We start from the raw sequence: 27,314 nt of genomic DNA on the forward strand, positions 1-27,314 counted from the left end.
GGAAGCTTTTTTCCATGTTTGACATTGAATTGGCCCAGTGGGTGATGGAGGTAATGAGAAATAATGGGGAAAGGTCATAAGGAAAATGAGCAATTGATGGCAAGATCATTGCTTTGAGTAGTTACACAGTCTTCAAGCAATGATGATGGTATCATCATACAAAAAAGGAAGACTGCTTCCATTGGCAAAGAGGGATCAATAGGGTTAAGGATAAAAATACTCTGAGCAATTCAAATGTCCCATATAGTCCCATTCCAACTCTTGGGGTTCCTTCTTTCCTGTTCAAAGACATAGTTTTGGTAAAAGAGAGACATAATAAGGCTAAAATATGATATAATTTAGTAACCAAGTTCAGATCGTGATTTTATTTTAAGCTATTGCAACCCTTGAATTGTGAGAGTTAAGAGACACTGTTAGCACATTATAGAAATAACTTAATGTGTCCGACCACGACTTAGGTTTCTGAGCAATGTGATATGTTGGCTGTAGTTGTAACTTCTAGCCCTTGCTGCTTCTGTGATACCTTAGAGTTACTGTGAGGAAAATGAGCTAAAAAATGCTCAGCACTTAGACCAGTGCCTGGCACAAAGTAAATGCTCAATTAATGTTAGCTATGTGTATTTATTTTTGCCTTTGAATAATTTTTCTGTTATCTCTTGAATAATGGTTTAAATGTATGGATATGTGTGGTATCTTATGTAAGCTGACTGCAGAGATTCTATCCATCATGTTAAATTTAGCATGATCTATTTTCTTATTAAACACAAATACGGGGCAGGCCATGTGACTCAGTAGGCAGAGTTCTAGCCCTGCCATGCTGGAAACCCGGTTTCAATTCCTGGTGCCTGCCCATGCAAAAAACAAAACAAAACAAAAACAAAAACAAAAACACAAATATGTGTTCTTTGTCCAGCTTTATATCATGTTGTCTGCATGGTGGAGGACCAGATGTCCTCATGTCTCCAATACATGTGCTGCTTACATTTAAGGTCAGAATAAACAAAACCCAATTCTTTCAGAATTCTTTGTAATTCTTTAGTTTTCTCTGTAATAGATAAGTGTTTTCTAGAGATTCATAGAAAAGTCACAAAGCACAGTGACTTTGGAACAGACACAACAGAGATCAAATCCTGATTCTCCCACTTGTTGGCTGACATTCATTTAACAAACTTTTTAAATTCTTTCAACTTTGTCATATGAGGATTAACTTTTATTATATGTAAAATTCCTGGCAAAGAGTGAATAAATTGTAACTCAAATACTATTTGTGATAGTATTAGTAACATCATTAAAAAAATGTTTCGCCATTTATTACACATACAGTTATGGTGAATGTTCTTTAAATAGAAATTATCAATGATCTGGTAAAAGAATGATGACACTAACAGTTTTAGAGTATTATGTTGGATGGCTTGAAATCAGAATAGAGATGTCTTAGGCCACAGGCGTAATTAATGATCTTTATTCACAAAGGGAGAAAACAACATATTTCACTCATACCTCACTAGGTCTGAATTATGAGACATTCATTATCGTAAAAGTGGGAGTGAGAACTCCCACTTCTCACTACCATCCATAAAGTGTTTTCTCACCTTACACCTGTGATAATGTGAAAAATGCAAGTACAGCTTCCAGTTATCACACACAGTAATGATCTTTCCCTGCGCCGGCCGTTGGACTGCTCTTCACGCAGTCCATTTCAGCAGGCTAGGAAGGTTTGCCCTGGGGTGCTATTTAAAAGGGCTCTTCTCTATGAATGGTAGGAAAAGAACTTGCTGTTGAAAAATAGCACTAAAAAATTGCTCTTGTGTCTGTTTTACCAAAAATGTTAAATTCTTTCAGCAGTTTTTTGAATTTTATCCCCAAGTAATACTAAACCACTTAAGATAGCACTGAATTATTCAAAAGAAAAGAATGGATATGCTGTAGCAGGAGAAATCATAGAATACTCTGGGTTAAGGTAATAGAAGTCAGCATTATATGGAATTCTGTAATCATAATTTCAGCCATTAAAGCACCAGGGACTCCATCAGGATAGACACTATATTCTGACTCAATTATATTGCACATTAAAAAGAGTGGTTTACAGCATCTATTAGGCTTGTCGTTATCCTTGTGCCATCCTTGATTGACCAAAGAGGTGGGGGAATTCCTCTCTCCTAAGGGAGGAGAAAACTAAAAAGTAAATTTGGAGGAATGCATAATATATACTTCTTGGGAGAATGCTTTAGGTTTCAGTTCATTTCTTCTTAAAATGAACATTTCCACCAAACGCATCAGAGTAAACATCATGCCTCATTACCCTTTTCCATTGTTCATACACATGAATATAGGTGTAACGCTGATTAATGGAAAGAAATTACAATATTCAATGACTTTGAATAAGCCACGGAGGAGGCAAACATTTGCTAGAATCCATGATTGAAAATGTTCTGTATTAAAGCAAATGTTGGAAGAGAGTGACTCCAGCTATCCTGGTGAAGGACACAGAGTTTTCTTTCTTATAAATCAGTGGGCTTGAAATGTGTTATTGGAACTATGAAAATTCATGTATTACCCTAAAATAGCAAGGCAACTGATAGAAATTGATAAAAAAATGAGCTCTTCAGATGTGTGGCATTTGATAATCTCAAGAAGTATATACTGGAGTTCTTGTGGTCTGTAACTAAGAAAGTCTTTGGTTTTACCAATTATTTTCTTCTCCAAACCAGATTCACAGTATTTCTAAAAGAATAACTCCTTAGTGTAATCAACCTTAGTGTTCTGACAAAGCTTTGTCAAAAAATAAATAAATAAATAATAGTTTAAACAAATATGTGAATTTTCCATGTAGATGTTTTGTCATAACCTAAATCTCAAAATAACATAAAAAGAATGTTGGCTTTCATAGCTGCAAGAAAAGTAAAGCATCTTGTGTTTAATAGAATCAGAAATGGTAAATGCAATTGCAATCCACGGTCTCCAAACCTGTTTGATCTTCAGAATCACTATAGAGCATTTGAAAATTCTACTTCCAGAAACCATCCCAGACCCATAAATCAGAATCTCTAGGTTTGGGGCAAGTATTTTTTTCTTTTTTAAAAATATCCCTAGATGATATTGAGAATTGCCAAGTCTAGATCAACTCCCAGCATCTAGGGTTTTAATACAGTTGTTTTTGCTTGTTTGTTTTTTTTTTGGGGGGGGGGGGTAGTGCATAGGACAGGAATCGAACCCAGGTTTTCCACATGGCAGGCAAGAATTCTACCACTGAACTACCCTTGCACCCCTCTAATCCAGTTATTTGTATCATTTTTTTTTGAGAGAATAGATATTGAACACCTGCTCTGAGCAAGGAATTTTTCCAAATGTGGGGATATTGATAAATAAAACAGCCATTGTACTCAAACTAATCACAAATTGAAGAATAAAGACAAGTGAAGTGGAATTTAAGACAGAGAGAAATGTAAAGGATTTCAAAGGAACATTAAAGAAGACAATTAAGGCAGTCCTTAGAGATCAGGAAAAGTTCTTGGAAGAAGTGATGTTTGAGATGTAACTGGAAGAAAGATGGGACAGCACAAGTGAGGACACAAAAGCAAGGGACAGAGTAATCATTGTAGAGAACCACATGTAGTCACAATTGCATTCTACAGACTTACCAAGTGAGATTCTCTCGGATTCTGCTGCACAGTTCCAAAAGCTTATTCTGACCAAAATTAAAGCCTTATCCCCCCCATCCATATTTTACTGTTTATCCCAAAAGCAAAAAGTAAAATACTCATGGGAAAAATAGCTAAACTTATTTGGTGTTTTAGGATATATGGTTTGAAAACAGTAACCAACCTTTGATTTACATATCCTATAAATAAAACCTGCAAATATTTTCAGTTGAAGTGGATCACAGATTTTAAGAATAAGAATACAACAGAACTCTCTGTGATAAGGCTCTTTCAGTTCAAGGACTGAATTTTATTTGAACATTGTGTCAATCAGAATTTGCTTAAAATGATAAAAAAAATTCACTCAAACCAGTTTAAATTAGAATAAGATTTATGGAGTTCAAAAGTTAAAATTAGTTTAATAAAATGGCAGATTCTAGAGTCTAAAAAATATCATCAGAACTTACTGTCTCTATCTCACCTGTCTCTTAGCTCTACCATTCTCTGTATTGGCTTCACTCCATTGTCAGGAACATCCTTCCCAAATGGTGACAAAATGATCACCAGCAACTCGAGGCTTCTATTCTTTCCATTTGGCTTACTCAGAAAATCTCTCTTGGATATTTGCAGCAAATGCCATTAAAAAGACTATGAAGGTCACAGGAATCAAATGCCTACCTTTTTACCAGTCACTGTGGCCAAGAACATGCGGGGCTAAAACAAGCCAGGCTTTGTGTAGGTTCACCTAAAACCAAGGGAAGAAGTCATCTGAAACATGAAATAAGAATAAAGAAGGGCCAACTAGCTCATTAGTAAATAGAAATGCTGTTATAAGTAAAAGGAAACCTTTGAAGATTAAAATATCATATATTCTCTACAAACTCAGAAATCGATTAATTTGGATGAGGAATTAAAGGTAAGAAAGCCACCTTCCTCCCCTCAAAAAAATTTTTCTTTGGAATTGTCCCTAAATTTACTCTTCAGAAAATGTTCATATCAATGCGAGAAAAAACCCTATCTGCCATGATTCATCTCTCCACACTATTACCGTCACCATCGCCAGTGCCACTGTGTGTAGAGGCCAGCTGAAAATACAGAATATTGTCCTGATTGTGACTCCTAAGTATAACTAGGCACATTGGCCAAGCTATGCTAAGGAGTAGAACAAGAAACCAAGAAGTATCAATTTCCCCCTTTACATAAATCTTGGAAGAATTGGCCCAAAATATTTTTATTCATGACTTTATAGATGTAGTGGTTTGAAGCTTGTATGTACCCCAGAAAGGCATATTCTTAAATCTAATCTATTCCTGTGGGTGCAAATATAAGTAGGATCTTTTAATGAAGCTATTTTAGTTAAGGTGTGACCCACCTCATTCAGGATGGTCTTAATCCTATTACTGGAGAGAGAGAGAGAGAGAGAGAGAGAGAGAGACAGAAGCAAGAAGCTACAAGCAATGAAACCCAGAAGAGAAAAGAAAGACCATCAGATGCCACCATGTTTCTTGCCATGTGGCAGAGGAGTCAAGGATAGCTGTCAGATTTGGACATTTTCTCAGCCTCAGATCATATGCTAACAAATTCCCATTGTTTATGTCAGTACAATTCCTGGTATCTGCTTTCAGCAGTCTCAGAAGCCAGGCCATCCAGATCAAAAGAGCAAGTCTCCTGTTAGGTGCAAAAGTGAGATGGAAACATGTTAGTTCATACACAAGAAGAAGATCCAACCCAAGCAGTGGTAAAGTTTCTCAATGTACCATCTTATCTTCGAGTGAAAAAAAAGCTCGGTATTACCTCTAGGCAAAGTATGGCTTTCTTCCTGATGTCTAATCAAATAAGGAAACATTATCTAGGACAATTTTGTTTTTTCTTGGTCAAGACATTTTTCTCAAGGCACAAAAATCAACATTTCATTAGAATTCTGGTTTTCTTGTAAAGAAAATAAAGCATTTCAAGTATTGATAATAGCTTTTATAGCTTTTGTAACAAATTCTAAAGCAATCTTGCAGTGATCATTCAGTATGGTCAGAAATCCATCTGAAAATCTTCTGTTCAAAGAATATTGAATAACCTAATGACAACTCAAAAGAAAACATAAAAGGGGAAAGGTAGGATAAAAGGTAGGGAGAGGGATCTTTTTGTTTTGTTTTCTTTTGGCCTTGTGCCCTTTTTATTTTTTACTTCTCTCCAGGTGAATCTGTTTCGAAGCTAGGGTTGAAAACCAATGTTCAAATGCGTGGTGCCTATTATTTACCAAGCGCTGTGCCTTGCCAGAGTGAAATATACATAGACATTCACCAACCTGAAGAAAGAATCATGGTGAAGACCACTTGGAGACGGAGAGGAAAAACAAAAGTACATTGTCTTAAACCTCCTAACCTAACCCAAAGCAGAGAAAATCAGAACACAATGGGGACACCAACAATCTCTGTTCAGCTGAAATTTTACCAAGCAGAATAATGGCCTCATATGCTGTGACCACAAAAAATATCAGATCTGGGGACCAGATCTACTCATTAGAGTTTCTGGTTCTGCCAAGAGTTTCTACTTAGCACATCCCTCCTGCTGGCCACTGCCCACAGCTGAACTCATCATCACTGGCACCACTGTGTGACGCTTCAGAAAACAACCTGCATCAGGTCCCCAGTGCATGAAGTGAAAGGGCATATGTCATCTCTCTCTTCAGAATAACATGCAATCTCAATGGAAATTGATCTTCATAAGGGAACATAAATACACTTTAAGATATAAAACCCATAAAAAGAGCTCACATAAATATGAGCAGAGTAAAAGACTTATTTTTTTGAGAGATGGTGATTCTTTTTACAGTCTCTGGCACCATGCAATGACTTCAATGCAATATTTAACACAAGAAAATTGCTTTTTTAAATTGTTTATTTACAAATACTCCCTCTTCACTCCTCCTCCAGTAACCCCTAACTTTCTACCTCTGTGAATTTGCTATTTCTAGATATTTCTTATGAGTGACACATTTTTTTTGTCCTCGTGTATCTTACTTATTTCATTGAGTACAATGTTTTCAATGTACTTTCATATTGCAGTATGTCTCAACTTCATTTTGTGTTATGGCCAAATAATACTCCATTGTGTATTACCATGTTTTGTTTATCCATTCATTTGTTGATGGATACTTGGGTTGTTTTCAGCTTTCAGCTATTGTTGAAAAATGTTACTAAAAACATTGATGCATAATCATTTGTTTGTGACCCTATTTTCACCTTTTTGGGTATTCACCTAGAAGTGAGATTGCAAGACAAATGGTAATTCTATATTTAACTTTTTAAGGAATTGCTATATTGCTTTCCACAGTGGCTCAACCATTTTATGTTCCCATCAACACTGCACCAGTATTCCAATTTCCCTGCATCCTCTCCAATACTTGTTATTTTCCATTTTATTAAATAACAGCCATCCTAGTCGGTATGAAATTGGCTATCTAATTGTGACTTTAATTTGCATTTCTCTAATGGTTCATGATGTTGAGCATTGGTTCATGTGTTCATTGGCCATTTGCATACTTTCTTTAGAGAAATGTTTAGTCAATCCTTTGCTCATTTTCAAATTGGATTGTTTGTCTTTTTGTTGTTGCATTATAAAAGTTCTTTATGTATTCCTGGTATTAAGACCTTATCCAATAATGACTTGCAACTATTTTCTCCCATTCTCCCATTCTACTTTTTAAGATAATTTTCCTTGTTGCACAAAGTTTTTAATTTTTATGAAATAATTTTTCTATAGCTTCATTTGTGGTTTCTGCTTTTGACTTATATCCAAAAATCCATTGCTGAATGCCAGGTCATGAAGATTTGACCTTATGGTATCTTCTACCAGTTTTAAAGTTTTAGCTCTTTTATTTAGGTCCTTAATCCATTTTGAGTTGATTTTTGTATCTGATATTACATAGGCATCTAATTCATTCTTCTGCTTGTGGATATCCAACATTCCCAACACCATTTGTAAAAGAGACTATTCTTTCCCCCATTGTATGTACTTATGAAAATCAATTGGTTGTAGATGTGTGCAGCTACTTATAGGCTGTTAATTCTGTTCCATTGACCTGGTAATATGTCTTTGTTCCCCCAGTACCATACTGTTTTGATTACTGTTACTTTGTAATACAATTTGAAATTGGGAACTGTGAGACCTCCAACCTTGTTCTGTTTCAATACTGTTTTCGCTAATTGGGGCCCTTTGCAGTTCCATGTAAATTTGAAGATTGGTTTCTTCTTTTCTGTAAAAAAATAAAAATAAAAATAAAGGCTGCTGAAATTTTTATAAGGATTGTATGTAATCTGTATGTTATTTTGTGTAATATGAACAATGTTAACTCTTCCAGTCCATCAACATGGAATGTCTTGCCATTTATTTAGTTTTTCTTGAATTTCTTTCAGCAATGACTCACAGTTCTCAGCATATAAGTTTTTGTAATCTTAGTAAAATTTATCCCTAGATATCTTTTAAATTTTGATGTTACTGTAAATGGAACTGTTTTCTTAATTCCTTCTTTGAATATTTCATTCTAGTGTATAGGAATACAAATGTTTTTGTGTGTTGCTCTTGTACTCTGTCACTTTGCTGAATTTGTTTGCCATCTCTACTAATTTTCTTGTGGATTTCTTTGAGCTTCTATATACAAGATTATGTCATCTGCAAATAGAGATAATTTTACTTCTTTCTTTCCAATTTGGTTACCATTAATTTCTTTTTCTTGCCAAATAGCCATAGCAAAAAATTACAGTACAATATTGAATAGTCTTGGTGAATGTGGGCATCCTTGTCTCATTGCTGATCTTAAGGGAAATGATTAAAGTTTAAGTCTTTAATCATTGAGTATAATGTTAGATGTGGGCTTTTCATGGATGTCCTTTATCATGTTGAGAAAGTTCTCTTATATTCTTACTTCTCTGAGTGTTTTTATCAAGAGTGCTGAGTTTGTCAAGTGTCTTTGCTGGTTCTATTAAGTTAATCTGTGGTTTCTTCTCTTCACTTTGTTTATGTGGTATATCACATTGATTGATATTCACATGTTGACTCTCCCTTGCATTCCTGGGATGTATCCCCTTGGTCATGGAGCATAATCTTATTAATATGCCATTGGACTCTGTTTGCTAGTAATTTGGTAAAGATTTTTGCATTTGTAGCAACAGAGAATATGGCCTGTAATAGTCATATTGCAGTCTTATATCTCATCTCTGGCTTTGTTGCTGATGGCAGTAGTGAGACTTCCACTTGAACAACTGAGTGCTGTGCATGAATATTTCTTCAGTTGGTTCACATCTAGGTATCTAACATTAGCCTCATTCCCTGGATTCTGGATTCAGAATTTGAAAATATTTCCAGTATCGGTGATCACCAAAGAGCACTCGCTGAAGATAAATCAGTAAGATTTTTCCCCCAAGATACCCGTGCAGAACTCCATTGGAATAGAAGCCTCATCTGTACATTTTTATGGCTTTCTTCTCTAACATATTTCTATAAGTTGTTATTGAATAACTTATTCACTATCATAAAGTTGCTTCTGGATAAGGAACTGATTTTGCAGTGAAACATGTAACGTTAGTGATGGGCTGATGATATTCACTAAATTACCTTATAGAATGCACCTACTGAAACCCCAGGACTGCACCAATTCGGAAGCAATATTTTTCAAAACAGGAGTTTCTTAGAGGAAGCTGTTTATGCTCTGAACCAGAAGCCATTATATAATGACATTTCTCCCATGTTATAATATATTAATCTGAGAAACAAAGAGTGGAGTTAGAGCAGCACACTATTGCACAAGTTTTTGCTACCTGTTCCAATGACTCCGTGGTCTGTTACACAAAGGTATCCATATACAATGGGGGAATCTCTCATCAGGAGATGTTTTAAGTCCACTGGATTCTACATTGAGACTTAAATCTAGCCAGTCTTCTTTTCTTATGTCCATGGACCAAAAGACTAGAAGTCAGTGTATTGGTTAAGATAACTGATGATCAGGTGAAGATAAAGATGCTACTATGCAATGGCAGGAGGGAGGAATAAGTCCTCAACCAGTGGGCTCCCCTCGAGTGTCTTCTAAGGCCATCTTATCAAGTAGTAAAAGGAAGAAAAGCTATAGCAACCCCATATAGGGAAGACACTAAAAGTTCGAATCCTTCGGATATTAAGGTTTGATTGAACTTTAGTTCCAGAAGGGCTAGATGAGGGCAAAGAAATTATTTAGTTTATAAGAGAAGGGAATTTCTCTTTTTTTATCAATTAGTATTTCTTTTTTATTTTTTCCTCTCCATTTCCTCTACTATTTTGTATAGGATGAGATGGTGGTGATAAACTTTATAAATTTAATCCACATATTACAGCATGTCCAGACAGAATAAAGACTAAACTAGAGGAGAGATATGACCATCATCCAGAGATGAAGGCAATAATTGAGGAGATTTTGAGTTTCCCCTTTTAGGATAATGTCAATCTTTTCTTCAGTTCTAAACAGAAAAATTCTTTTATGTTAGCATATGTATATATGTATGTATGTGTGTGTGCATATATAAAATATATATGTAAGTATATTGTGTGGGTATGTGTATGTATGTGTGCCTGTGTGTGTGTGTGTGTATATATATATATATGATATATATATGGAGAGAGAGAGAGACTTTCTAAGTCTGGAAAGAAGGGTATATATGTTTGTTAGGTGGCCCAAGGGTGAGTCACTCAACATCCCTCTCTACAGCTTTATATTCCTCTTTGTTCAATAGAAGTTGAAAAATTAAGTCCATATTTCCCAAGCTCCCTGAAGTTAGGTATGCATTCATCTACATTCCACAAAGATATCCACCTGAAGAGGCTTTGAAGGTGAAGATACTATTGTGAAGCAAGAGCTACATGGATTTGACAAATATGGGTTGATTTAAACAGGAATTTACTATCTTATAATTTGGGGGCTGGAAGGCTTTTTCCCCAGGGTCGGTAGCGTTCTGATAATTGTTGCAGTCCTTATGGTTCCTTTGCTTTCCCATCAAATGGGGATGTTTTCTCCCTTCTCTTCTGTTATCCTACTGACTTTCTGCCTCTGGCTTTTTATAAGACCTTCAGTAACCTGGATTAAAGTCCAACCTGCCTCAACTTGGCCACACTTTTAAAAAACCGTCTTTAAAAGATCCTCTTTACAATGGATTCATACTTGCCTGAATGTGGATTTAGATTAAGAACAGGTCTAAACTGGCCTATGTAATTCAATCTACCACACAAGGTGAAATGAGGAAAGTAACCACCAGACAGAAACCAGGAAAATATCACACCTTAGCTTTTAACACCTCAAAAGTACAGACTTCTTTAATAAAGTAGTACAAACAAAAACCTCTTATTCCAAGGACTGCCTTTACTACAGTAGAGGAAAAAGTATCTCATGACACTTAGGTGGGAAAGAGAAGAATTCATAACACTCAGGTGGAGAGGAGAGATTGCTTGTTATTCTAAGGGGAGAAGAAAATGAACTTTCCAGTCCTAAGATAACAAACATCTAAAAAGATATTTTAAAGGAATTCTACTAACATAAATTAGAGAGGCCACAATATTTGTTGTAAAATATTGAAGAACCATAATTAGGTCATAACATTTCCTGTTTGAATAAAACATTAAACATACTTTGTAAGTTGAATATTAAAATTTTTGAATATGTGACATGAAGCTCTATTAATTATGGAACTGTTTTGTTCTTCAGAATCTCTAGGTGAATAAGATAATCATGAGGTCCTAATGCTGTAAGGTTACATGGATGTGTACTTAGTTGAATAACTGTCCAAAGAGTGGCATACTGTAATGCTTTGTCCTCTGTCTCATTCTTTTCAGTAATTTAACACAGACAAGGAAATAGGTCCAGCCTGCAGGCTTATTAAAACTTTACTGAGCATAAATCAGGTTGACAACAGCAATGTGTATTTAAAGTGAATTCAAGAAACAGTAAAGATGGACCATGTGTGCATAATAAAATTTGTTATTACAGAAATGAACTCCTCAATTATGAATAAGAGAGACATGAATGAAAATTATCTTTGCATCAAAAAATTACTTATTGTTTAAATCTATGTCAAATATGAATTAGCAGTGTGATAAGGAGTTCAAAAATAACTTATTTCATTTCCATTTGCATGGCTAGAAATAAAGGGCTCGAAAAAGAGGATGTTATATTTCTTCTGTCATTGATTAAAGCAATCTTGGAATACTGTGCCTCATTCTAAGTAGAACATATTAAGATACTGAGGAACAGACATGTGTGTCCAGGGGAAAATGACCAAGATGACAATAGGGGAATATGGTATTTGTGGAATATTTGAAATAGCTGAATCTGTCTGACCTACAAAAGACAGGGTTCCTTTTAAATATCCAAGGAACGTCCTTGTGGGCATAGGATTAAACTTATTTATGAGGCTTCTAAAAACTGAAAACAATTACAGCTATATAACAATAAGCCAGTGTAACCCAAATGACCCTGAATCTAGTTTTCCGTGATCATCTTTTCTTTCATTTTCCAAATAAAATCATACTTCTCCCTTCTCTGCATTTTGAAGATTTCTTGTAGGAAAAAGTTGCTTATAATCTGCAATCCATTGTGTCTACTCTTACCTATGGCTCCTGCTCCCAGAATTTTCTCACATTCTCCTCTGATGGTTATACCCTCTTCCTGCAATTGTCCTAGATTTTTCACTTTAAACCACCTCCCCTTCATTTCACAAAGCACTATTTGACGATGCTATCATGTAACAGACTTACTGAAAGCTTTGGTTGACTGAGCAGCCGTAAGGTGCAAAAACAAAACAAAAAAAACAAAAAAATTTTAAATTTAAAAAGGCTACAATCAAATATTAAACAGCATTGCTCTTAGAGTTCATCAGCTCATCATCATGTTTTGAGTACTATTTGTTTTCTTTTTCTTCCTTGAGTTCCAGGACCTCAAACTCCAGCCTTCAAATCACTACCTGATCAAAGCCAAATTCCTATTACTTTATTGAATGAAACATTTTATTTCCTTCTTCTTTTTTCCTCCCCATTTCATTTTATATGCTGGGTCCAGCTTTCATAATTTTTCAATTTCTTTTCCTGAAGAAAATAGCTTTCTAGCTAATTTTCCATCTTTAAAAATTAAAAATAATCATCAAATTTCTAAAATTTGAGTAGGCACTTAGGATTTCACAAAGCACCAATCACATTCTTAGAAGGAGCTCAAGGCCCAGGTACTTGTGGTCCCTTCAAGCACTGTTGCTCTGAAAGCAGATGTCAGTAGGTGACAGATTGATTCTCTTCCTACCCAAAGCAAATTCCAGGTAGAATGCAGCAATATTTTTTCTTGTTATGTAAGGAAGAGCTTTCTAACATTTGGTGCTATCAGTAAAGGAGACACACTGATTCTGGAGATCCTGAATTATCCTATGGAGATTTGCTATTTTGGAGAATGTTTTAGGGTTAAAAGGCAAATGAAAATTCCATCTAACTCTAGAAGCACATGCTTCTATTAGCTCCCATGTCATTGTTAACAAAGCCCTGCAGGCATTTTCTTATGCAATGAAAACCCACGTACCATAGAAGAAACAAAATAAGAAAACCAAAACAAATTAAGGCTATGTGGCTTATGGGATTCCACTGATATTTTACCAATAAGTAATATGGGAGTAGTGGGCTTTGTTTGCCTTAACTCAGTCCAAAGAAACTGTATTTTAATGAGAATTGCCTCATTTGCTTCTTATATATAATCCTCTGCTAATCCTTTGATTTGGGTTAGTGACATTTCCCACAAATGACAAGTCCACTTTTGGAGCCACAGTCCTCCAACCTAATTCAAACCTTTAACACCTTTTTCTCTCAGCTGTTTCTAAGTAGTGTCTCTCATTTTCAAATCAGTCCTCATTGGTAGATGATTCCTCTTTGATGACACCAATGTCCCTTATCATGAGTCCATTTAATCAGTACTAGTTTTAATAGGGAGTTTCACTGAAGGAATTTTATAGAATTCCAAACTTTGTCTTTCTGTACTGAACTGAAATGATTTGCCTGTGGTATAACTTACATAGTCAATGTTCCCATCTCAACAATCTATGCATAACCCTACACAATAAATTCAGTTGTCGAAATTACTGACAATCCTACTAATAATCGTAATACTACTACTAATAATAACAATCATAATAATTCCAAATGTATCAGATGTGGGCAATGCATGTCAGCATGCATTCTATTACTCTTTTCTTGTGAGTATAAAGTAAGGCACTTGCAAATTGGCATTGGGAAACTCTATCATTTGAGTCTGCATTAAAACCCATCTGTCTAACAAATTTTAGATAATTGTTAACCCCAAAACTTTTCATTATGGTCCCTTTACTACAATATGTTTGAGAAAAGACGTCAGTACCTATATTTGGAGGTGGGTCCTCGCAGAAATCAAGTATTGGCCATAACTATACTCCATTTCCCCAACTGCTATATCAGCTTGGCACACTGAAAGATATTTAGCCTTTCTGCCAGATGCCCTCAGTTTGGACAATCCTAAAAATGCCAGCTGGAGGTTCAGGAGTCATTTCACTAGAAGATGAAGCTTGCAGCTCAAGAAGATGATGCAACCCAACTATTTCCATCTGATCACTGCTCCCTCTAGCACAAAAGTATATTCTCCTGTAGGTTAATGTGAAATGCCCAAATGCCTACCAGAGCCCTAAAATTTTTCACTCAGCCCACAACTCCTTGCTGGTCCCCCCGGAATCCTTCCCCTTTTGGGTGCCTCAAAAGTTCACAGACACCCTATGACTAAACCTATATACCCAAAACATTCAGAATTTCCTTTTCTTTGATAACTATCATTATTGGGTGCATTTTCTAGGTGCTGTGATGTATATACAATATGCATTTATTTCTCATAACAATCCTACCATGTAGGAATTATTAGTTCCTTTAAAAAAACTAAGGCTTAGAACCTTACCCACAAACAGAGATCACAAGGGGCACAATCAGGATTCTAACCAGCTCAGTCTGAGGCTGAATTTTCTACCTATCCCACCACAGCTCGCTGTGTCTAGTCTTATTATCCTTAAACGTTTCTCTCCCTGCACAGCAAAAGTTCAAAGAGGTACTCTTGGGGCCAGTTATTACTTTCTCTATGGCACCTGTCATGCCTTACCCTTTTCTTTTTGTACCTTGAATATACTCAGATTGTTTTAGTATATAACCCCTTGACATGCCCCACTTAACTGGGCTTATAATCTTTTCATGAGTCAGGATTCTAGGCCATTTGAATAGCAGAGAAAAAAATAAATAAATAAATAAACCTAGTTGTTGGTTTTCTATCTCCATCAGAGTTTCACAACCCATACAGTGATCTCTTATCTGAGGAGTCACTATGCTTTATAATCGAAAACTATTACAATTTTCTTTTTAGTGCTTTAGCACTATGGGACTTTGTAAGTTGCATTATATATATATTAGCAAAACTATTTTTAATGAAAATATTCAGTGCTGGAAAGTCCAATTTAAGTAAGTTATTTTGATACATTGCTGTGGGAACATAAAGCAAGAGCCTTTCCTAGAAACAACTTGACTATACAGACTCAGGCTTTTTGAATTTTTAAAATACTTATGTTATTTGAATCAATATCCCATTTCTGAAAATCCATCACAAAGAAAAATTCAGAAATGCAGATTAAAGCATTGCTGCAGTGGAAAAGTGACAAAATGGAAACAGGAAAAGGTTACATTATGGAATATTCATATAACTAAATGTATATTACCATTAAATAATATGCTTACGATGAATTTTAAATATTGCAAATTGTAAAGGTAGAGAATAAAATTAAAAGGTAGATTAATTACCTTTAATTAAAATTAAAGGTAAATTAAAAAAAATTTAATTTTATTTAAAAAGAAAATACAATAGTACTTGGTATTTTCTTTTAAACAGAAGGAAATATTAAACTCATAAGAGATGGCATTGAAAAATTGAAAAGAAAGAAAAAATAAAATAGATTTTACCTTATAATTTGTCTAGAGAGGGAAAAAATATAATTATACAGTGAATAGAAAATATGTGGGAAATTTCCTATGAGCAATTTATGTACCAAGAAAGCTTTCATTTGATGGAAGGTTTTTAAATCCCTCCTGACCTAACTTAAGACCGAGTGCAATTGGGACATTATAAAATGTTACTTATAGCTTTTTTCTAGAGCCTACTAGGATTTATTGTAATCGGGTTTACTGCATTCCATTAGCAAAAATACATGCCAAAGTATGTGTTCCTGGTAATTAATGCTCTGCATTTGGCCTCATACTTCTTCTTGCACCTGAGGCATGCACTAGAGGCACTAAAACACATGCTCTATTGATCTTTACCATTAAACTGGCTATTATAATCCTATCATTAGCCAAATTAGAAAGCTTCTGGAATCCAGTAGTTGAACCATCCAAAACTAAGAGCAATTAAGTTCTCCTGAAGCTATCAGTTTAGAATCTTCACTCCTTCCAAAAAAAGAAGTCCCAAATGAAATTTGTATCAAGTTACCCCAAAAATCAGCCTTTATTTAGCTCACAAGTCTCTGTGGGAGCAATTTAGACTCGGTGGTTCTTCTGGCCTCAATGGGCTCACTTGCCTGTCTGGGGCCAACTGACTGTCACTGGGAAGATCTGACTTTACTCCACATGTCTCTCACATCCCTCTAGCAGGCTTGACCAGGCAGAAGTTCAAGAGCAGAAGCAACCAAGTGTAAGCACTTTTGCAAGCCTCTGCATACATCACTTCTGCAAATCACATGGCCAAACTAACAGTCTAGGGACAGGAAAAGAAACTCTGCCTCTTTATCAAGAAGAAATGCAAACTTACACACAAAAGATCATATTAAAAGAAGGGTGAAGAGTCAAGGCTATTAATGCAGTTAATCTACCACTAAGTGTATCTAATTCCCTATTTTACCCAACAAACTTCCTTTTCAACAAGGAGTCTACCTCAGTGACAGAGTGGCTCATAATCTGCCCCAGAATTGATAATGTCTTACAAAAAAACCTCTATGCTAGGAAGGAAATTGAAGAAAGGTTTTTAAAAACTCAAAAACATTTTCTCTTCTCTTGCCTTAGATCCCTTTTATACAATCCCCTAGTGGATAACGCTTTCAAATAACACTCAAATGAGATGAAAGCCACGCTAATTACATCCTTTCTGCTGAAGTTGATTGGCAGCCTTGCGCTTTACATTAATATCAATTATATGAGGAAAATATATGCATTTTAAATTATGTATTCTTTTCATGAGCAAGACAGGAAAATAAGGCTATGAAAAAAAAATGAAGCCTGTTTCAACCAAATTTGCTAATCTTTTCATTCAAACATGATGTCTTTTTCTTTCCCTTACACTGAAATAGTATTAAGCCCATTACGGTCTTCAAGCAATTAAGCTGATTGATCTGTGCTTCCAGACCTAACCTGTGTACAAGAATTATCACATCCACTGCACAACTCAACCAATCAGGATATGTGAGCCTCCTCAAGGAGGCTAACTCAGCATTCCAAGCAGGTGAGAGCAGAAGTTGCAAAGCCTCTTGAGGACTAAGCTTTTTATTGCTCAAAGCAAGAAGCAGAGCCATCCATGAGAAATAAAATCACCTCTTGAAGAGAAGGGTGACAAAGTAACATTTCAAAATAGTGTGAGCATGGGGATAGGGGGTTATTGAGGCCATCTTCACAAAGAATCTATCCCTAATAGTGATCATCAAACTCATTTCAAAGTGTTGGAATAAGGATCTTATAAAATGAGGTAAAAATATTCTGTAAAACATAACTAGAAATAACTTTAATTTTAAAAGAAAATATATATGAGAGTGAATCTACAGATGTTTCAAGTCTTATTATTCAAGATATTATGCGGTTATAATAATCTACCTCTTTCTAACCAGAATTCCCTTCTAAAGTAGTTCATTGATTGGTTGGTTTAAATATATCTAATTGTATATAGATTATTTTCTATGATTTTGGTTTTACCTCATGTATAGGTTTCCCCTTGAAAGCAAGAAAGAGAACTCTTTCTATGCACCATAATTAGAAATCCAGAAGTTTTCTTTACTAAAATGATTACTATATATCTATTGCACTAAATCCAATGACAGGATTCCTTAAAAGAGGAGAGGACACAGAGAGACACATGGAGAAGGACATGTGAAGACTGAGGTAGAGATTGGAGTCATGCTGTCAAGGATTGCCTGGAGCTGTCAGAGACAAGGAAGAGACAAGGAAGGATTGCCTTTGCAGGGAGCACTGCCCTGTGGACAGCTTGATTTTTGGCTTTCGGCCTTCAAAAGCCAAAAATGTGCCACCCAGTTTCATGGTAATTTGTTATGGCAGCCTTAGGCAACTGCTCAAATTTAAGGTCTATACAAATGGGGACTAATAGAATGGGGCCTGGACTTGAGCCCCCTGCTGTTCTTTAAGATAACTTCTATACCCTACCTAAAAATCCCCAGTTGTAAGACTTGTATGACTCTGAGAGGCTCAATGACCCATTCCATCTCTCTAGGCAGGAGATATGCTGGCATGGAGTCTGACCCGTGCACACACACAAAAATGCCATTAATACATTTTTACTTTAAGACCTCCTATTCTTGATCTGCTAACCCACAAAGGCTTATCTTGAAATTAATTCTTTATTTCCTCCTCTTAAATCTTATTAAGAAGAGAATGTTGGGATTTCCCTAAGGTTTAAAAATGCAAGCAGTTGAGAATATTGAGTATCTTTATGAGTATATAAATGTGTATGTATATGCCTGTATGAAATTGTGCACAATCAGTGTAAGCTTCCTGGTAGTTTTTGCATTGCTTATCTATTGCTGTGTATAAACTTACTCCAAAATTTAATGGCTTAAATTAACGAACATTTTTTACCTCACATTATCCATAAGCCAGTGTCTTAGTTTGTTAGGGCTGTTGTGACAAATACCCCACAATATATTGGCTTAAGCAGTGGGAATTTATTGTCTTATGGATTTGGAGGTGAGAAGTCTAACATCAAGATACTGGCAGGACTTGCTTTCTCCTGGAGTCTGTAATGTTACAGCCATCTGCTATCACATGGCAGTTTCTGTCTCTCTCACTCTGTCTCTAGCTCTGTCTCTCTCTCCCCCCTTGTTTCTGCTCCTCTAGTTTCTGCTGACTCATGGTTTCTACTTTCATGGCCAATTTCCTTTGCTTATAAGGGCTGTTCTAGTTTGCTAGCTGCTGGAATGATACCAGAAATGGAATGGCTTTTAAAAAGGGGGAATTTATTAAGTTGCAAATTTACAGTTCTAAAGCCATGAAAATGTCCCAGTTAAAGCATGTCTATAAAAATTGTCCAAACTAAGGCACCAACAAGAGGTTACCTTCACTCAAGAAAGGCCAATGAAGCTCAGGGTCTCTCGCTCAACTGGAAAGGCAAACATGGTGACATGTGCTCACTTTCTCTCCAGTTCTTCTTTCATGAAGCTCCCCCAGGGGTGTTTTCCTTCTTCAACTCCAAAGGTCTCTGACTACATGGGCTCTCTGGCTACGTGGGCTCTTGTCCTCATGGCTCTGTTGTTCTTTCCAAAATGGTTCCTCTTTTTAAAGGATTACAATAAACTAATCAAGATCCACCTGGAATGGGCGAATCACATCTCCCTGGAGATAATCTAATTAGATTTCTAACCTATAGTGCTGAATAGGGATTAAAAGAAATGGCTGCCTCCATGTGATGGATCAGGATTAAAACATGGATTTCTAGGGCACACAATGCTTTCAAACCAGCACAAGGACTTCACTCATATTGGATCAACGTCTGCCTTCATTCAGTTTGACCACCTTTTAAGTGATAGTAACTAATAATCACATATGCAAAAGTTCTATTTTCAAAATGGATTCATACCCATAAGACTATGGATAAATACTTGAACATGTCTTTTGCGGGGGACATTTTTCAATCACCAACAGTCAAAAATTCCAAAGTGGTTTAGCTAGATGCCTCTGAATCAAGGTCTCTCATGAGGTTGCAGTTAAGATATTAGCCAGAGTGACAATACTCTGAAAGTTTAACATCCTGGAGGACCTACTTCCCAGGTGGTCACTCATGTGGCTATTAGCAGAAGGCTGCAGATCTTCAATGACTGTTGCTCAGATGTTTCAGTTGCTTACTACATGGACCTCTCCTCATAGCACAGCAGCTGGCTTGCACAAAGAGCATTATCTGAGAGGGAAAGAGACAGAAGTCACAATGTCTATAATGTATTTTATGATCCAGCTTTGGAAGTGACATACTATAACTTCTATAGTATTCCATTGGTCGCACATACCAACCCTGATACAATGCAGAAAGAGCTACACAAATATGTAAATACCAATAATGACACAAGTACATGAATACCAGGAGGCAGGGGTCATTGCGGGGGGTGGAGGGTGCGTTTTATGGTTTGGCTAATCCAGTCATTCCACCTAAAAGTAATTGTTAACTCTCTGATTAGCTTTTCTCAGACCATGAAATAATTAACATCATTCTCCTTACCCCTACCCTCAATACACTGAATTCTATTTTTTCAAAATCTTAAGAATTAAAAAAAAAAACAGGAAAATGAATGCGACTAATATTCTTTTCAGTGCTTCACATTCTTTGCGAGATATGATACTCAATAATTGGAGAAAAGAAGAACATCTGAGTTCTGGTCATAAGATAACATTTCATTTCCATAGACTATGAAATTGTATTCTTTTCTAGCTAACTAGTCTCACTCTGCAGGTCTTTCTTCATGTTAAGAATAGATAACAAGAAAATGAAAAAATGTATCATTAACTACATGGCATGGCTCTAAACTGAAATGCATTTTAAAATCATCAAGTCAGACAAACTGACTACAAGACAAGAAAAACGGAATTGGTGCCCGGCTAGAGAAAGGACAGGATTAGACAAAACGAATGTCAGACATCTCCAATGTTCAACAAATGAACCATCGTAGCTGAAACTATTCTTAATGGTACCCTCTCAGAATGAGCTTTCCTTTGGGGAAAACTTTGTGACATGCTTCTGATTCTCAAAGGCAGATCATGACCCTCAAAGCGTAACAATCATAATCACAATTATTACTGGAGGTAATGTGGTGGTGTGTACCAATCCTTTCCCCAACACTAAGGTTATAAGGTATTCTGCACAGTAATTTCACACATAGTATCATAATTTTGGTTCGTTTCATTTGTCCAGCAATCATTTTTTCACAAACTTAAAAATAAAAGAAAGAAATTCTATTTTGTATGTATACTCAACTCCCCATTTTTTTTCCTAAACATAAAACAACAAAGCAATTGGTAACATCTGTTGTCATTAACTATTTTCATGAGTTGCATGATACCTGGAAATTTATTATAACTAAGAAAACAGCACATTAACTTTATTTCTGTTCAGATAGTGAATCCAAGAATGCAGAAGTAGCATCTGTGACTGTCACTAATCAGGGAGTCACTCAGCAGAAATATGGTATAATCATATGTATCTGGTACATTGGAAATTATAGCTAAACATAAAATGCCAATTGTTTTTTATGGGTCTCCAGGCCATAGTCAATGGATTATTGCAGAAATATTGGAAATCTTGGATTGTCCAAAGTAAAATATAATTTAAAAAGTGTCAGAAGCCAGTAAAAATTGTTTTGGGTCAGGGCCTTTCTTTAAAACATCGTAAAATCATTGTGAAAGTGTGTCATCCTGCTGTAGGGAATGCCGAAGTGGCAATTGCAGATATATGATGTCTTAAAATTATTTCATCATTTATTGTGATGTAAATATTTTGTCTGTGTGAGTGGGAATGAAATAGTGTAGTTTTCTATCACAACAAAAAATGTGGTCTTAGTTTTCAAATTCACTCCTTGACTGCATTAGCTAGAAGCATTTCTATTGTTTCTATAAGTGCCTATCGTCATCTGTATTAAAATAGTGATTCAATCCCACTAGTGATGAAAAATGAATAACATAAGGTAAAGAAGTTGACAAGACTGGTAAAGTCTACTAAAATTGTCTTATATCCCTTAGAAATTTCAACCACATGCACTTATAGTGTTAAAACTTCTTTGTAAGATCAGAACATAATGTTGAAGTCTCGGAGCTGTTGCCTAAACTTGTCAGTTTTTTACTCATAAGAATGTGTTGCACCTCCTCCTTAGGCTGGTGTGGAAACTGAAACTGTAAACAAGACATTGTCCCTGCTTTCAAGAAAACTAAACTCTTGAGGAGCTAACGCAGGCAAGGAACTAGTATTTATAATACTAGTAATAAGCACTGTAGAGGAGATATATTCACTTGTGGTGGGAGCACAAAATACAGACTTGGCCTTGAAATTCCAAAGCAGGAAAAGTTTCTCATAGGATGTTTACCTCTGAAATATGGACAAGGCAATTCCAGGCTAAGGTAGAAAGATCTGAGTATGAGATACAACCTGGTGGCCTGCAGCTATGTATGTTAGCTTTGCATTAAATGAGGCAGAGTGAGGATGGATGTCATCATGGTAAGGTTCATCTGCCAACTTGGTCAAGTGGTGGTGTCCAGTCGTCTGGTTGGACAAGTGCTGGCCTGTCTGTTACTATGAGGACATTTCATGGACTTTAATCATGATTACTTTGACTGCATCCACAGTTGATTGCATTTGTAATCAGTTACAGGGAGTGTCTTCTACAATGAGTGGTTTTTAATCTAATCATCGGAAGGCTTTTAAGGAGGATTCAGAAGAGACAGTCACTCTTCCTGCTTCGGCCGGTGAGCCTCTCCTATGGAGTTCAACCAGACCCTTCACTGGAGTTGCCAGCTTCCCATACTGCCCTACAGGCCTTGGACCCTTACATGCCCATAGTTATCCTGAGAGTTCATCAGGACCTTCGTCAGTTGTCAACTTGCAGCCTGCCCTACAGACCCTGGACTCTACATTTCCACGGTTACATGAGACACTTTTATAAATCTTGTATCCACAGATATCTCCTGCTGATTCTGTTTCTCTAGAAAACCCTAGCTAATCTAGCTGTCAATAGAAGAAGGGTGCCCAACGAGCAAGATAAAAATATGATAACAATGCAGAATCCAATCAGGCAATACAAACATTTGTTCAATCTAACTAGCAGTAAAATGAATAGCTGCAACCAGCCGACAGAATGAGCAGTTCCATCTATCAAAAACAGAAGACTGGACTTTCACTCAACTAAGATGGCAGTGTAAGATATTGAGCAAACAGGCAATGTATTGGTGGGTAGTAAAAAGAAAACTTGCTAAAACTATGATTACTATCTTCTGAGATATAAGAAAGTATATTGAATTCAAGAAATAAGAAGGATAAAATGCTTTGAAAAATAAGGCCCATGAAAGGAAAGAGTTCTCAGAAATTAAAAATATAATGCCAAATTTAAAATAATTAATTATTAAAAACTGTAAGATTAAATTATCACTGTATCAACAGAAATAAAATGAAAATAAAAATTTTTAGAGTGATTGTCAGGTGACCAAGATGGCAGCATAAGATACTCTAAGGTCCTCTACCTATAGAATCTTTGAGCAGCTGGCAAAAAGTGGCAGATCTATCTTCCCCAAAACTCAGGAAAAAAGTTGTTCTAGTTTGCTAGCTGCCAGAATGCAACACACCAGAGATGGAATGGCTTTTAATAAAAGGGGATTTATTTTGTTGGTTCTTCAGAGGAAAGGCAGCTAACTTTCCATTGAGGTTCTTTCTTACGTGGAAGGCACAGGATGGTCTCTGCTGGTCTTCTCTCCAGGCCCCTGGGTTCCAACAACTTTCCTCGGGGGACTTCTTTCTGCATCTCCAAAGGCCTGGGCTGAGCTGCAAGTGCTGAGATGAGGAATGCCGAGCTGCTTAGGCTGTGCTACATTGCGCTCTCTCATTTAAGCACCAGCCAATTAAGTCAAATGTCACTCATTGCAGCAGACATGCCTCCTGGCCGACTGCAGATGTAATTAGCAACAGATGAGATTCACCTACCATTGGCTCATGTCCACAGCAACAGAACTAGGTGCCTTCACCTGGCCAAGCTGACAACTGAATCTAACTACCACAAAGCTAAAAGGTTGCAGAAACTAGACAAGTACCACATCAATATAGCAAACCTTCAAAAATAGTAGGAAAGTTCCCAGCATCCTTGCATGTTCCCTCCCTCCCCCACCCCCAGTGACTTGCGGAGCCAGCCTACACTACCACTGTGGGTCCCTGGCCCTGTTCCAGAGGGAGCAGAGTAACCCCTATTTACATACTGAGGTGCTTGTATGTTGGAGTCAGTCAATCAGGTGGAAACCAGAAAATTTGTCTTAAGCTTACCCTTCCAGAACTTGTTTTGTAGGCAGAAATATTCACTGACAGTTAAAGCAGTCTAAGAAACAATTAACTCAAAGCAGACTGGAGTAAAGGATTGCCAGCTTTAAGACAGATAATAGAGTACCCTGAATGGGGAAACTGCATTTCATAGGTAGCAAAGTGGACATTTAGATTCTCCTAAATGAGGGCATTCTAAATGCCACAATGAAACAAACAAGCCCAAGACAAAACAAAGCCTCCGAAAAATTGGAAAGGACACTGAATTTCACTTTTACTTCAGGTTGATCTTCTTCATAGGAAGGCTAAGCTCAGAAAGAGAATACCAGCCAATGCAAAATCAATTTGCCAGGACTGTCAAAGATCTTTCTGGTGTTGGATTGTTTGATTGTGGTAACTCTTGGCACCCAAAGAAACCTCCATTATGTCACTAACTGGGTAAAAACTTAAGGAATAGACAAGTCAGAAACTTATAAATAATAAATTCCAGATTATTAACATCAACACAATATTAACATACACAGTGTACAACAAATGATCACAAGACAAACAAAGAAACTGGAAGTAGAAAGGATAACCAGCTTCAAAGGAACAAGATAAAAATTCAGACACCATCAACAAAGAATACTAGACTTTGGATATATTGGAGAAACACTTTTAAAATGATGCACACTATGCTCAAGGAGAAAAAAAAAGGAGAAACAACTAAGTGATATCAGAAAGCAATGAATGAGCAATATGAAAGCCTCAGTAAAGAGACAGAAACGTTAAAACCAAAATATTGGGATTGAAGACCATAATAACTGAATGAAGAAATCTCTAGAGGGTTTCAATGGCAGATTGGAGGAGGCAGAAGAAATTATTAGTGAACTTGAAGAAAAGTCAATTGAAATGACTCATGCTGAGGAGCAGAAAGAAAAAATAATAAAAAAGTGAACATCACCTAAGGGACCAATGAAATGTCATCACACATACTAATATACACACTATGGAAGTGCCAGAAGGAGAAGAAAAAGGGAAAAAGATAGAAAGAATATTTAAAAATGTATTGGCAGAAAATGTCCCAATTTAATGAAAGACAAGAATATGCACATTCAAGAAACCCGAATAATCCCAAACGGGATAAACCCAAAGAAAATCACATCCAGAAACATAACAGTTAAATTGTTGAACACAAAGAACAAGAATAGAGTTCTGAAAGCTGCAAAAGATAAGCAGCATGCTTTGTACAAGGGAGTCCCAATAAGATTAAGTACAACTTTCTCATCAGAAAACATGAACATGAGAAAGCAGTGGGATGAAACATTTGAAGTGCTTAAAGAAAAGAATTGCAAATAATAATAATAATAACTTTGCATCTGGCAAAACTATCTTTCAAATATGTGGAAGAGATTAAGGCATTTTCAGATAAACAAAAACTGAGGGAGTTTGCCACTGCTGTACCTATTCTACAAGTGATAATAATAAAGGGAGTTTTCATACTGAAAGGAAAGAACAGTAGTCAGTGGACTAAAAGGAGCATCACGAAAAGTCCTCTCTGGTACAGTTAATAAATGCCAGAATTTTTGTACTTATATTTTGGCATGTAAATCTACTTTTTTTATTTAAACTTTCTAAAATGTAAATACATAAAAAGCAATGATAAACATGCTTTGGGGAATAAAAAGTATAAAGACAAAATTTTGTAGCTCAGAGCTGCAGCCGCGGGGTTTGGACCCAGCCACCGCACCCTGCCAACGCCGGATCAATGTGTAGAACTGGTTCCTTTCCCTTCCAAGTCTAAAAAGGCAACTTTCAAGGATCAGCAGATTCAGAATATTCTTAAAGAAGAGCAGACCCCTAAGGAGAAGATTATAGTAGTTGGGGTTGGTACTGTTGGTATGGCCTGCACCATCAGTATTTTAATGAAGGAATTGGCAGATGAACTTGCATTTGTTGACATCCCAAAAGACAAACTGAAGGGAGAGATGATGGATCTCCAACATGGCAGCTTTTTCCTTAGAACACAAAAAATTTTCTCTGGCAAAGGCTACAGTGTGACTGCAAACTCCAAGCTGGTTATCATTGCAGCTGGAGCACATCAGCAAGAGGGAGAAGGCTGTCTTAATATGGTACAGCATAATGTTAAATTCTTAATGTTGTAAAATACAACCCAAACTGCAATTTGCTCATTGTTTCCAGTCCTGCAGATATCTTGACCTATGTGGCTTGGAAAATAAGAGGATTTCCCAAAAACCATATTATTGGAAGTGGTTGCAATTTGGATTCAACCCAGTTTATTACCTAGTGGGAAAGAGGCTGGGAATTCACCCATTAAGCTGTCATGTGGGTCCTTAGGGAGCATGGAGACTCTAGTGTGACTGTATGGAGTGCAGCAAATATTACTGGGGTCTCTTTGAAATATATGTATCCTGTTTTAGGCACTGATGCTGATAAGGGACAGTGGAAAGAGGTTCACAAACAGATGGTTGACAGTGCTTATGAGGTGGTCAAACTGGAAGGTTACGCCCCCTTGGGCCATTGGGTTGTCTGTGGCAGATTTGGCAGAAAGTATGAGAAGAATTTTAGGCAGGTACACCCAGTTTCCACGATGATTAAGGGTCTCTATGGAATAAAAAATGATGTCTTCCTTAGTTTTCCTTGCATCTTGGGGCAGAATTTAATCTCAGACTTTGTCAGGGTGACTCTGACTCCTGAAGTAGAGGCCTGTTGGAAGAAGAGTGCAGATACACCTTGGGGGATCCACTGCAATTTTAAAGTCTTATAATGTTGGACTACTTCACTGTCTAGGTTGTAGCAGGATTTTAATTGGGGTTTTGCATGTTGTCTTTTTTATCTGATCTGTGATTAAAGCAGTGCTATTAAGATGACCTAAGGAAAATATCAATTTCTTAAAGTTAGAAGTAGGAAAGGTTCATAAAACCTTACAGCTGTATCCTGATGCGGAAATGATACTTAGCATGGGTAGTCCCAAACTGGTTCGTGTAAAATAGTTCACTTCTGAGGCACCAGTGCCAATGTCGCACATGCTACAGATGCCTTTCACACCAGAAGAATGCGTGATTACTATGTGTTATATTCTTGCTGGTTCCTTCATCCAACATGCTGAGTCCAACTTCTTTCCCCCCAATCAATCAAATCCTAGACTCCAAAGTGTAAATCTAACATTGCATGTCTTGTGCATAACTGTTCTAAATGATCTTATTTTCAGTACCAAGTGCATCAAAGTAATGTACACTGCCATGTACTGTAAAAAAAAAGAAAAAAAGTCTACCTATAAACAATGCAATCAACTATCCAAGTGTTATACTATCTAAAACACCAATAAACCATGAACAGTGACTACT

The 27,314-nt window shown here is 36.5% G+C and overlaps 1 pseudogene; it reads left to right on the plus strand.

Annotated features, from left to right (window-relative positions):
• Nucleotides 1–5,337: 5,337 nt before the first annotated feature.
• LOC143649088 (L-lactate dehydrogenase A chain pseudogene) lies at nt 5,338–26,734 on the plus strand (annotated as a pseudogene).
• Nucleotides 26,735–27,314: the final 580 nt, after the last annotated feature.

Source organism: Tamandua tetradactyla, chromosome 11, assembly GCF_023851605.1.
Source record: "Tamandua tetradactyla isolate mTamTet1 chromosome 11, mTamTet1.pri, whole genome shotgun sequence".
In the NCBI taxonomy this organism is placed as follows: Eukaryota; Metazoa; Chordata; class Mammalia; order Pilosa; family Myrmecophagidae; genus Tamandua; species Tamandua tetradactyla.